The 10,192-nt window shown below is 49.4% G+C and overlaps 1 long non-coding RNA gene across 1 annotated transcript; it reads left to right on the forward strand.

The window, feature by feature from the left end:
- The first annotated feature begins 263 nt into the window (after positions 1-263).
- Positions 264-10,168, forward strand: LOC146592163 (uncharacterized). Its single transcript, XR_014896664.1, has 4 exons — positions 264-573; positions 767-954; positions 7,698-7,753; positions 7,858-10,168. It is a non-coding gene; the product is annotated as an uncharacterized LOC146592163 (long non-coding RNA).
- The last annotated feature ends 24 nt before the right edge of the window (positions 10,169-10,192 follow it).

Here is a 10,192-nt window from a genome sequence, read left to right on the forward strand (position 1 = left end):
TTGTTTCGCGCGGCCTGCCGGGAGCAGTAGTCTTCCGGCACCGGGCTTCCGGGGGGCCATTTTGTTTCGCGAGGCTTGCTGGGAGCAGTAGTCTTCCGGCACCGGGCTTCCGGGGGGGGGCCATCTTGTTTCGCGCGGCTTGCCGAGAGCAGTAGTCTTCCGGCACCGGGATTCCATGTTGGGGGTGGGTGGGTGGTCTTGTTTCGTGCGGCCTGCCGTGAGCAGTAGTCTTCCGGCACCGAGCTTCCGGGGGCCATCTTGTTTCGCGTGGCTTGCCGTGAGCAGCAGTCTTCCGGTATCGGGCTTCTGGGAAGCCATGTTGTTTCACACGGCTTGTCGAAATGATGAATGTGTATGCATTAGTTATATTTAGTCTCTAAAACTAGATGCCTCGGCACGCACATGAGGTGGAGAGATCCCCTGTGTGTCTGGTGCTGTCATAAKAAAGCATGCCCGCTTTCAAACATTCCGGAATTGAGTCTTACAGAGTTTGATTTGCTGACTTACAGTAACACCTTGGCTGCCTGCTATAGGACATACAGAAGAGGAGATYGGCAGTGACAGGAAAYGAAAGTACGTGTGRATGGAAAAATAGGTGCTTTAGAGGACTAAGATGCAGGGACACCTAAGAGCAGTGGAAGTAGCAGCAGAAAATGGTGATGAGGGAGGTGTGGTGTTAGAGGCAGTACGGTGGAGAAAAGAGGGAAAATTGTTCTTAGATGAAATAAAAASTATCCTTAAGAGGTATTTATTTCTTACCCTTCAGGTTATGAAWCTGCATGACTTCCTGAAAACTATTCTCGACACATGGTGTTGCAGGTTGCGACTGCCTGGGCAGGAATCCCCAACTTGTCTGCTGAGACTGCACAACAGCTGACAGCTGCCTGTGGAGTGAAAGCAAAGGCCAGCTTCTCAGAGATAAGAGGCAGGGTCCAAGCAGGAAGATTACAGCAGGTGAGTTAATACCCCAGAATCTTCGGTTTTCCTCCTTGTCTCCCCAGGACTCACCTACTTGCTTCTTAGCTCCCTCAGGACCTATCCATTTGCTTTTAGGTGTGCTTCAAGGCACTCTTAGTTCTCTTGTCCTTTCAAGATTCTTTGTTTCTTTCTAGYTCCTGCAAGATTATTCTGCCATTTGGTGTCTGTGGACCCTCTGGTACCATGAAGACTGCTGTGTTTGTCCTCTTGTCCTATTAAGTCCTCTTTTTTTTCTCTTTAGGCCCCTCAAAACCTCTCTGTTTGCTATTGGTGCATCCCAGAGCCTTTGTTTTCCCCTCTAGTCCTCTCAGCATGCCTCTCTTTGCTCTCTGAACCTCTTAGGGCCTATCTTGCTGCCCTTTAGTCCCATCAGAATCCCTCTGAYTGTCACGCACTCCCCTCRGGACACCTGGCTTTGCATTGGGGACACCCCCAACATSCTATGTATTCATTGCACCCTTTCAGTGTGCCCTGGAGCCCTCCTTTTCCATTGGCTGCACCAGAGTTCTCTCCACGACCTGTTCCTATGGCAGTTTAGATCATTTATGGCTGTGCTAGCCTCTCTTTTGGCCTTTTATTTCCCRCACAGATCCCCCTCTAGATTAGCTCTCTAGACCCCTTAGCTCTCCTCTAGTCTAGCTTTGGTCCCCTCTTTCAGCCAAAAGTGAGCCTCAGTGTCCTTGGTTTGCTCTCTAGACCCCTTAGACCCTTCTAGTGCACTCTGGACTGCACTTTTGGCCTGCCTGTCTTCTGAACTGTCTTCTGGCCCCTTCCAGCCCCCTTAGGAACAGTCTAGTCTCCTCAGAACCTTTCCACATTTCTTCCTTGTTCACAAGTTTTTGGGCTGTCTCATCCCAATAGGAGCCCTCTAGYGCACTCTAGACCATTCTTTTGGCCTTCCTTGTGCCCCCAAGCTATATCTTGGCCTCTGGGCTCATTAGACTCCGCTTGTGTCTGGAGTTGTTCTGTGGGAACCTTGGTTGTGTCCTAGAGCTGTCTTCTGGCCTTTCAGCCCCCTTAGGACCTCCAGTGTTCTCTAAGAATCCCTTTAGAGCCCTCTGTCATACCCTGCAGCCCTCTGTTGCCCTGCCCTCTCTTTTAGGAGCCCTCTATTCTGTTTTTGCCCCTCCTTTGGCCTTGTATTTCCCCTCTGCAGACTTCTGTTGGTCCTCTAGACCCCTAAGCACCCCTCTGGTGCACTCTGGACTATTCTTTCATCCCTCTTTGTGCCCCAGAGCTGTTTTTGGCTCTCCAGATACTTTAGTGTCCCTCCAGTCTGCTTTTGGTGCCTCTTTAGGCTGAAATAATGCCCCAGAGCTGTCTTCTGGCCTTCTGYCCCTCTTTGGAACTATCTAGTTTCCTCAGAACCACTCCAGATTTCTTCTTTGCTTCCCAGAGTGATTTCTTTGGCCATGTAGACCCTTAGAACCTCTCTAGCATGTCCTGGACTACTCTTTTGGCCTTTCTTGTTTCCCAGAGCTCTCTTCTGGCCCTCCAGCCCCATTCAGAATGGTCTGTTTGTCTCTGAACACCTCCAGGTATCTTCATTGTTTCACAGAGTGATATTCTGGCCACGTGGGCCCCTTGGAATCCCTCTAGTGCCCTGTAGACTATTATTTTAGCCTTCCTCGTTTCTGAGAGCTGTCTTTTGGACCTCTAGACYCCTTAGCACCCCTCTAGTACACTATTCTATCAGTCTTTCTTTTGTCGCAGAGCTCTATCTTGGCCCTCAAGACCCCTTAGGACACCTTTGGTTCCCCCAGAAGCCCTCTGGAGACCTTGGCTGTGCCCCAAAASTGTCTTTTGGTCCTCTAGACCTTACAGAAATTCTGTTGTTCCTTCAGATCACCTCCAGTTTTTATTTTTGTCCATCTAGTCCCTTTAGGACACCTCTAGAGTGTTCTGAAGTACCCTCTGAATCTTCTATGTGCCCCAKAGCTGTCTTTTGGACCTCTAGACCCCTTAGGATCCCTGTAGTAYTCTGAGATTCCCTCTGGAGATGTTCTTATGCCCTGGAGCCTTGTACTGGTGYGTCAGCCCCTTTAGCAGCCCTCTGTTCTGCTTTGGTCCCTCCTTTGGCCTTTTATTTCTCCTCTGCAGACTTTTGTTGGCCCTCTAGCTCCCTTAGTCTGCAGTGTATTGAAGGAGTGCTACTCTTAAGCCTTATCCTTCAAGGGTCTTTTAAGTACACTCTGCATTACTCTTTCAGGCTTCTTTTTACCCTAGARWTGACTTATGGTCCACCAGCTCACTTATGATCGCTGTAGTCCCCTCAGAATCCCTCCAAAGTCCCCCATCCTGCCCTGGAGCCCTCTGCTACTCTAGACMTTTTATCAGCCCTCTATTCTGATTTGATCTCCTCTTTTGGCCTTTTCCACTTGCATGCCTCTGTTGGCCCTCTAGACCCCTCAGTACCCCTCTAATGCACCATGGACGACTCTTTCAGCCTGCCTTGTTCCCCAGAGATGTCTTCTGGCCCCCCAATCCGCTTAAGAACACTCTATAGTCTCCTCAGAACCCCTCCAGCTATCTTCCTTGTTCCCCAGAGTCATTTTTCTCACACTCTAGATTCCTTAGCACCTCTCTAGTGCGCTCTGGATGACTCTTTAAGCCCAATTTGTGCCCTAGAGCTCTGTCTTGGTCCTCTAGACCCCTTAGGACCTGTCTAGTCTGCTCAGAAGCCCTCCCGAGGCCTTTGTGCCCTGGCACCCTCTTTTGGCCATCCACATCTCATAGGCTCCCCTCCTATCCCCTCAGAGCACCTCCTGACTTCTGTCCTGTTACTCAGTTTTTATTTTTTGGCCACCTAGTCTCCTTAGGAGCCCTCTGGTCTGCTCAGAACACTTCCTGGATGTTTGTTGTGCTCCAGAGCTGTCCTGTGACCCCCCCCCACCAGCCCTGTTAGGAATTATCTAGTCTCAGAATTCCACCGAGATTTCCTGCTTGTTGTCTAGAGTGTTTTTTTTTTTGTTGTTGTTTGTTTGTTTTTTTGTGCCACATGGACACCTTTGCACCCCTCTAGTGGGCTCGCAACTATGCTTTTAGGTTTTCTTGTGCTTCAGAGATGCGTTTTGGACCTCTAGACCCATTTGCATCCCCTCTRGCATGCTCTCGACTACTCTCTTAGGCTTCTTTGTGCCCTAGAACGGCCTTCAGGTCTTCCAGCCCARTTAGGACTCCTGTAGTCACCTCACAATCCATCTGGAGCCACAATTCTTGGCCTGGAGTCCTCTGTTGGTGTGCCAGCTTCTTTAGCAGCCCACTGCTCTGCTTTGGCCTCCTCATTTGGCCTTTTTTTTTCCACCTGCAGATCTCTGTTGGCCTTCTAGACCCCTTAGCACCCTTGTAGTGCACTCTGGACTAGTCTTTCAGCTAGCCCTGTGCTCCAGAGCTGTCTTCTGGTCCCCCAGCTCCCTTAGGAACCTTCTAGTCTCCTCAGAACCCCTCCGACTATCTTCCTTCTTCCCCAGAGTCATCTTTGCCCCCTGGAGTTCCCTTAGAAACCCTCTAGTACATGCCAGACTAGTCTTTCAGCTTTCCTTCCKCCCCAGAGGTTTATCTTGGTGCCCATTAGCCCCCTGCAATYGCCGCAGAATTCCCYCGGAGTCCTTCTTTCTGCCCTGGAGCCCTCTGCAGGTGCTCCAGCTCCTTTAGCAACCCACTGCTCTGCTTTCACTTCCTCATTGGTCTCCACCTGCAGACCTCTGTTGGCCCTCTAGACCCCTTAGCACATCTCTAGAGCACTCTGGGCTATGCTTTCAGCCTTCCTTGCACCCCAGACCTGTCTTTTGGCCCTCCAGCCTCTTTGGCACCCCCCTATCCCCCTCACAGCTCCTCTGGAGGCATTTTTTTGTGCCCCAYAAGCCTCCTTCTGTCCTCCAGCCCTCTTGATGATGCRTTGCTCTGCTCTGGACCCCTCTTTTGGTTTCTATCATGCCCCAGAGTCTTCTTTTGGCCGTCTAGAGTCCCTAGGACCCCTCTTGTGCTCTCTGGACCCATCTTTTCCCCCAAATGGAGCCCGAGAGCAGTTTTCTGGCTTTTCACRCTCCTTCAGAACCACCTGTTCTCCTCAGAACCCTTCCAGATGTCTTGTTCACCAGAGTCATACATTTTTTAGGATCCCTTAGGACCCCCTTAGTGTGTTCTGGACCACTCCTTTAGGCTTCCTTCTTCCTCAGAGCTCTCTTCTGCCTTCCCCCATACCCCTCCRGACCCTCTGCAACTATCTAGTCTTCTTAGAACACCTCTTCCTCCCCTRCCCCCCCCCCTTCTTTCTTTTTTCTCRGGGTAATTTTTTAGCCATGCAAGCCACTTAGAACCCCTCTAATGCCCGCTGGACTACCCCTTTAACCTTTATTGTGCCCCAAGGGTTTATCTTGGTGCCCTCTAGACCCATTAGCCCCCTGTAGTCCTCTCAGAATCCCTTGGAGCCCTTTGTCCTGCCCTAGAGCACTCTGTTGGCCCTCCAGCTCATTTAGCAGCCCACTGCTCTGCTTTGGCCTCCTCTTTTGGACTTTTATTTTCCACCTGCAGACCTCTGTTGGCCCTCTAGACCCTCTAGCACCATGCTACTGCTCTGGAAACTTTTGCAAAGGCCTTTTTCAYGCCCCAGAGCTGTCTTCTGGCCCTCAAGGTTCCTTAGGATCCCTCTAGTTGCTCAAACGGCCTCCTGAGGTCTTTGGCCCTACACATCTCATAGAACGTCTCCTGTCCCCTTAGAGCACCTCTAGAGGACTCTCTTGTTAGCCAGCTGTTAATTTTCAGCCATCTAGTCCCCTCAGGAGTCCTTTAGTCTGCTCTGAATGTTTCCTAGGGTGCCTATTGTGCCACAGAGCTGTTCTCTAGCCCTCCAGCCCCCTTAGGAACCATCTAGTCTTCTCAGTAGCCCTGCAGATTTATTCCTTTTGTTTCAGACTATYTTTTTAGCCAAGCAGGTCATTTAGGCCCCCCTTCTAGTGCACTGTGGGCTCTTTCAGCCTGCCTTCCTCCCTACAGCTGTCTTTTGGCACTCTAGCTTCTTTAGGACTTCTGCAGTGCTCTCCAAATTGTTCTTAAGGTTTTTTTTTTATTATTCCCTAGAGCAATGTTTTTATCATTCAGCTGCCTGAGCCCCCTTTTTTCCTCTGAACCCTTTGGGAGGCCTTGCTTGTTTTCTTCTGGCTTCTTTTAATTGTTCTCTAGTACCCATATGAGATGTCTAATGTGCTCTGGACTCCTCTTCAGAGCTTTACTGCGCTGCGTGCACCTCTGTTGGCCCTGCAGAGCCCTTAGGAACCCTTTATATTTTAGTCTGGACTTATTTTAGCCTTCCTTTTGTATCCAGGCTCTGTTTTGTCCTTTTAGCCCTTGTAGGACTCCTCTAGTCCCTTCAAACCCCCCTTYTGAAGTTTTTGTTGTGCCCCAGAGCCCCGTGTTCGTTCTGCAGCCCTCTTAGTATCTGTCTTGTCTCCTTGTGCGAGTCCTCCACTTTGAGATACAGAGCTAGTATTCCCCTGGGAAACTACCCATTCCACCCAGCAACTGCATTTTCTTAATTACTCTAGGTACTACACAGGAAATACCTCTCTTTGGAAGTACTCATATTACAGAAGCAGGCTTGTTCTAGGAGTTTATTTTGGTATCTTGATTTGCCCTACAGGAAATGGTATCCTGTTAGGAGAACTGTATTATATGCAGGCCTGAACCAATTAGAGAACTGTGGTATAGTATTCCCTTTAAAGGTTATGTGGAATGCTGTAGTTTTCTTCCAAAGCGTAAGCAGAACTGGCTTCTAGTTTTGAATGCAAAGGCTAGTCCTACTTAGGATAAAAAAGATGTTCACTGACATACCTCCTGGTATCATGGATATAGTATATGAAGTCTCAGTAACAAAGTAGATGTCTCGTTTCATCAAAAAGGTCTGTTGATCCTTTTTGTACTCTACATTCTAGATACTGAGCAGAAGCAAAAGCCTTGCTTTTTGCCTAGCCCTACGTATTTACGGCTGCCATTGCTTTGCTCCTCCCCTTCCAAGTGCTTGTGGGTAGGGCAGTGGGTGGGCCTAGAGTTACATAACTGAGGGAGTTCATACTTGTTTTGGTCTGTTCTGGGGGTGGTGCTGTGGAATTGCCTAAAAATAAGAAATGCTATAAATAACAGCATTTGGGAAAATAAAGCTACCCAGAAAAACGTACTGCTGCATTTGGAGAAGTAAAAGCCATTTCTTAATGTAAGAGCAATGAGATGGCTGAATGTGGAGCTGTGAGCACGACAGAAAAATGCTCATACCAGGCAGTTTTTTTTTTCCCTCTGTGTGTGTGTGTGAGTGAGTATTTCAGGGTGGTGTTCTTAGCAGTGGAAGAGGGCTTCTGAGTCTCCAGGTACATCATCTGTTAACTGACAGTATTGTTTTCTGGTGTTTCTGTGTTTATTGTGGAAGGATTGTGTGTTTATTATACTGGACCAGCAGGAAGCAATCTTCAGTCTTACTTTCCAGCTCCTTTCTTATATTCATGCCCCTGAAAGCACTGCCACATACTCTTTTGTGGCTCTGCTTCTGACCCTTACTCTGGCTTCAGGGGCTGCCTGCTTTGTTTTTTCAGGTACTGTGTGGCTCTTTCCAAGAAACGGCTGACGATTTCTGTTGGGGCAGAAGCGGTGATCAGACTGGTGTTTCAGTTGTTCTAGAGCTGGTCAGTACTGCCTGGCCGCATGGTAAGTTTAGTGCATTGGTTTTCCAGGTGCCATGGATGTCACCGCAGAGAAGTTGTGGGAGTTTGGAATTGCTGTGGTGCAGGTGAGCAAATTGCCCATGGCACTTTGGCAGAGTGCAGAGTGCTCTTACAGACAAGGCTGGAGGTGGCTGGCACGGGGGTGACTGCCTGTGCTCTGGTTTGGCAGGTGGTGAAGGCGAATGCAGCGACCGAAAGGAGATCGGAGACAATGTGGCCGTCATTGAGGATGCCTCCTGAGGACAGGTGGTGACTGTCTGCATGCCGAAAGCTTAGTCGAGGGGTAAAGGGTGCGTGTGGGGAGTGTATGTGTGCACACTGACATTCAGTGTGGCATGGAGGGCTCCTCAGGATTGCTGTGTGCGAAGCAGAGGTGGCGGGGTACACACGGCAGGAAGTGAGGGTGCACTAGGCAGGGCAACTCCAGCCAGTGCTTGTGTTCCTGTGTTGTCTGTGYGTTTTGTGTTGTAGCTGTGCTATCTTTTGCTCGGGTCTTGATGTTGCTCTTGTCCTTTGCGCTCAAGGAGCATGGCACGCACTGCGCGGCAGTAGCGTGGTCAATGTCCATTGTCTTTTGCCTGGCGTGACTCATCGGCATCGTGCTGGTGGCTTATGTCTCATTCTGTGCGGCTGGCCAAAAGGGGCAGTCCATTGCTCTGGCTCTGCATTGTGGCTGTTCATGGCCTACCATCTTTGCAGCTATCGCTGAGGTGTCATCGGTCGCTCTTGTTTTGCATCCTTCTGGCTTCCTTTCGGGGTTTTCTTCCCTGCGTCGTTGCTGCCTCAGATCTGTCTTGCCGACCTCTCTTGCATCGGTCTTTCTGGCTTTGCCAGAGCACTCTCTGTCACAAGCGGTGGCCTTTGGCTCCTTTCTGGTCTTGTCCAGAGCATCAGAGCTGCGTGGTCATGGCGTCATGGGGCTTTCTGGCTAGCAACATTCTTTGCTGCTATTTTTCAATCATAGGATGTGTCTACAAGTCCACATCTGTGTCTTTGTTTGGAGCTGCCTTGTCTGTGGATGTAGCTGTGGCATTAGTCAGAGTAAAGAAGCCATCCTGTTTTGGGGGGTTTTAGTAAGAGTTGCAAGTATTTAATTATTTATATTATTAGCTAGGGTGGGCAGTTTGGGGCAGAGGGGCGCTAGTCATCCCAGTGCAGTGTTACCTTTAAAGAAGGATGGCAGCAGACAGTGATATTAGTAGGGGTGATAGATGGCTGTGATAGGTGTGAGTGGGCAGTTGTTTGGTTGTTGGATGGGTTTGRTATTGTATGTGTCTAACCTTACATGGTTTTCTTTTTGTGTCTAGGTTGTAGTTAGCATTTTGAATTCTTGAAATTTTGCGTGTATTATTATTGCGTGTACTATTATTTTGCGTGTATTATTATTTGCTTTAGAATAATCACCAAGTAGATGTAGCAGACCAAGGGGTCAAAACACTAGGGCATGTTGGGGGAAGGGGTAGAAAGTTGTGACAATTTAGTTGGGGCTCTAACCTAGGTTTAGGGGTTTGGATTATGGTGAGCCACTTGCAGTTGGAGTTAGGGGATTTAGGGTCAGGAAAGCTTTCGGTAATCTAGTGGTTAGGGTYAGGGAGTCAGAGTTAGGGTGTTGCRGTCAGGCATAGGGTTAGAATATAGGGCTGAAGTTAGGGCTAAGAAAAGCCACTGGGGCTTGGCTTGCAGCTGGGGTGTAGGGGTTAGGGTTAGAAATTTAGAGTTGGGGTAAGAGGGTTAGGGTGAAAAATRCCTTTACGATTAGAACTGGTTAGGGTCATTTAACATTAGGGTCATTCAGGGTCAGTGTTAGGTTAGAGGAATAGGAGTTAGGGGATAGAGTTAGCCTTGGTAAAGATGAGGGTTAGAGTCAGTTAGGGGTAGTGTCACATAGGATAAAACATTAGGGTGAGAGGTCAGGGTTAGGATCACTTAGAGTTATTTACAGTTAGAGCAACTGAGGGTGGGGTGAGGGTTAGGACCAGAGCCATTTAGGGTCAGGACTGCACTAGGGTTAGAGCTGTTCAGGATCAGATTACAGTGAGGAGCTGGGGTAATGGATTGGTGTTATTAGTTAGGGTCAGAGTTGAGAGAAGGAGGAAGCCAGCGCGCGCTGTTGTTATGGATATGGATAGAGGGTGCCCAAAGCAGATGTTGGCAGCCAAGAGAGCTAAGCTGCGAGRCATTTCCTSTGCGTGCCCCAGATGGGGTTCTGTTTCGCAGGCTGGCCTGCAAAAGCCCTCAGGGGTAGGGTTAGGATGAAGAGAAGGACAGAAGCTGGAGGGGCTGCTGGCATTGGGGTGGCTAGGGGCTGTCCAGAGAAGGCATTTGGTGCCAAGAGGGCTGCCCTGTGCGAAGTTTCTGCTGTGCAGCAGAGGTGGGGTCTGCCTCCGAGCCGTGTCATGCAAAAATCGGCTAGGGTTAGGGTTAGGATTGAGAGAACAAGAAAGCCAGCATGCGCTGTTGTTATGGATGTGGATAGAGGGTGCCCAAAGAAGGGTTAGGGTTAA

Source organism: Rhea americana, unplaced genomic scaffold (assembly GCF_003343005.1).
Source record: "Rhea americana isolate MKP2758 unplaced genomic scaffold, rheAme1 scaffold_343, whole genome shotgun sequence".
Classification (NCBI taxonomy): Eukaryota; Metazoa; Chordata; class Aves; order Rheiformes; family Rheidae; genus Rhea; species Rhea americana.